This window comes from Lytechinus pictus, chromosome 5, assembly GCF_037042905.1.
Source record: "Lytechinus pictus isolate F3 Inbred chromosome 5, Lp3.0, whole genome shotgun sequence".
NCBI classification, from domain to species: domain Eukaryota; kingdom Metazoa; phylum Echinodermata; class Echinoidea; order Temnopleuroida; family Toxopneustidae; genus Lytechinus; species Lytechinus pictus.
Window position 1 is genome coordinate 5,033,447 of NC_087249.1, and position 3,035 is coordinate 5,036,481.

Here is a 3,035-nt window from a genome sequence, read left to right on the forward strand (position 1 = left end):
ATTTTCCTTGATTTGATTGGCTGAAAAGCACTGTTACTATGGTAACTGCCGAATAAAACGTCTGACAAGCCCTTTAATGGAAAGCTCCACTGGCTACATGGAATAAGCTATATCACAATCTCATAGTGTGATATTTGAAAAAGGATAAAAGCAGTTGTGAATCTACCTAGAACTTATTGTTATTATATTTTTCCTTTCTTTTCTTTACTTTCCTTTCTCTTTCTTTTCCTTTCCTTTGTTTTGTTTAAATTTCTTGTCTTTTCCCCTTTCTTTTCTTTTCTGTTCTGTTTTTTTTCTTTTCTCTATTTCTCTTTTTTTTAAGTTGGTCCCAATGGAATACGAGTTTCACACATTGGTGCGGCTGATAATGGGCTTTCCAACCGTCTTTTCTCTTTAGCCTTTTGTCTTTTCTTTTTTAGATCATTAATTGTGTACAATTGTCAATGTCAAACATTTTCCTTTTTAGGTCTGATATTAATCAGTTTTAAAGCACGCGCATCGATTCGCGCTCCCATTAGGCCGATTTGACGTACCCTTTTTCAGCAATTCCCACATCAGTCCTTGAAGGACAAGTCTACCCCAACAAAGAGTTGATTTGAAAAAAAGGAGAAAATCCAACAAGCAAAACACTGAAAATTTCATAAAAATCGGATGTAAAATAAGAAAGTTTCGCTTCATTTCACAAAACAATTATATGCACATCCTGGTCGGCATGGTCGGTGTGCAAATTGGCAGACTGATGACGTCACCCACTCACTATTTCTTTTGTATTTTATTATATGAAATATGAATTATTCTAATTTTCTCCTCTTTGTCAAGTGAAACAAATTTTTATTTCTCCCTGAACATGTGCAATTACCATTATTTTAACAGTTTATGGTTAAGTTAAGTTGGTCCTTATTGTCAAATCTGTAAAAATTGAAATATTGTCTTATTCAAACAATAACAAACAAAAGAAATAGTGAGTGATGGACATCATCGACTCTCTCATTTGCACATCGCTGAGTTGCGCATTGAACTGTTTTGTGAAAAATAAGCGAAATTTAAAAATGTCATAACTTTCTAGACTTATTTTACATCCGATTTCGATTAAATTTGCAGCGTTGTGTTTGTTTGATTTTTCTCTATCGATTCAAATCAACAATTTTCTGGGGTGGAGTTGACCTTTAAAGGTGTACTCCGGGCTGAAAAATAATTGCACTAAATAAATGGAGGGAAATTTACTAAACAAAATGCTGAAGATTTAATGAAAATCGGATATAAAATAAAAAAGATATTGAACATGTTAAATATTAGATTTTAAGCAATATTTTGTGAAAAAAAAAATTCTACAAAATAGTCCTAAAAGTGTCCACTTTTCAGTTCAGTTGATAACTTAATTTACTCGCTGTTCGCGCTTGCTCTATTTGTTGATTGAAATTTTTATCCTGTTCGTGAAATCAAACGGTGCTTAAAATTTTCCCTCTTATAGGGACGCAAATAGGAAATTTGGAAATAGAGCTAGGGGCGCAAATTACCATTTTCATAGATTTAGCTATATTAACATGCAAGTTTAATGGGCAATTCTTATAGGACAAGTCCCCCCAACAATAATTTGATTTGAATAAAAAGAGAAAAAGTCAAAAAGCATAACACTGAAAATTTCATCGAAATCGGATGTAAAATAAGAAAGTTATGACATTTAAAACTTTCGCTTAATTTAAAGAAACATCCTGATCGGTATGCAAATGAGGAGACTGATGACGTCATCCATTATGTATTTCTTTATTCAATTAAAACAAAATTACCAAATGACGTCACATTTGATTCATTTTGTCTCCCTATCAAAATACAGTGATTTCATACCACATGAGATATATACATCATTGTAATCATCTCTGATTGAAGAAAATTATTCAAACGCTTGCACAAAACAATAGAAAACGTGCAAAAAGTTACGTGCAAAACAAAGGGGTGCAAAAGCTAGCTGCTTTGCATAATACGTGATACAAATGTACGTTCATAAATTTCTGTCAAATTCCAACGGAGCAACGTCATTGGTAAACACGTTTGAGTTTATAACAGAACAAGTCAGAGGTTGTGGATGGAGCTATTTTTTTCTTCTTCTCTCTGTCTGTTCCCCGTGAGAGACAGGCACTTCGACCTCCGTTCATTTTAAAACTGTCAGTGTGCCCTTGAAAAACATGCGCATCAATTTATTTCGGGCGGAGAATGCGTGGTTTATCACCCCTATGTCAAGTGGAGTGATGAATGATGATCTCTCCTCTTGTTTTTCGCCCTGGCGTAGCGGCGTAGATTTCTAGGAATTAGGGGGCGGGGTAACATATCCCAAATTTACTGAAACCTTATTATCTTTTATTGAAAATTCGTAGTTGCAGTTGCATGTTTATCATCATGAAGTACGCGTATCATTAATTGTATCTAAAATAAGCTAATGGATATTTGGATGATTGCCTGAATCGGTCAACAAGCATTAAGAAGAAGAGGTACCTGTTGGATACCTTTCTGTTAAACATCGGAGTAGATGAATAGTTCATACCCTGTATGATATTGAAACTGGTAGTAAATTGAATGAAGTGACGATGCCTTTCTGCTATAATGATGATCAGCATGTTTACGGTCATCCGCGACCACACGACATTCGCCCATGCACCTTCAACATTTTCCGGGACATATGCATGATTATAGTAGCCATAATTTTAGCATAAATTATTGACATCATGCACATCCTCTTTACCCCTTACGCCTTTAAGTTATCCTAACGAGCATGTTTTCAATTTCTTTGACAACCCAACACACTATACTTTCTCATGACGCCCTACATTCTGTGAGTGGTTCCATTTCCGGAATCTTCCGAAACCCCCTGATGACGACGGAACAGGAACATACCGGATTATCTCTCTGGCAAGCGTTCAAAACGGTGAGACAGAAGGGGGAGGGAGAATGTGGAGACAGTTGGGTAATCTTTAGAAGGTTGTCGGAATAACCTCTTTCATCGTTACCACGATTCCTGGATCTTGTCATTTCCAAGTGTC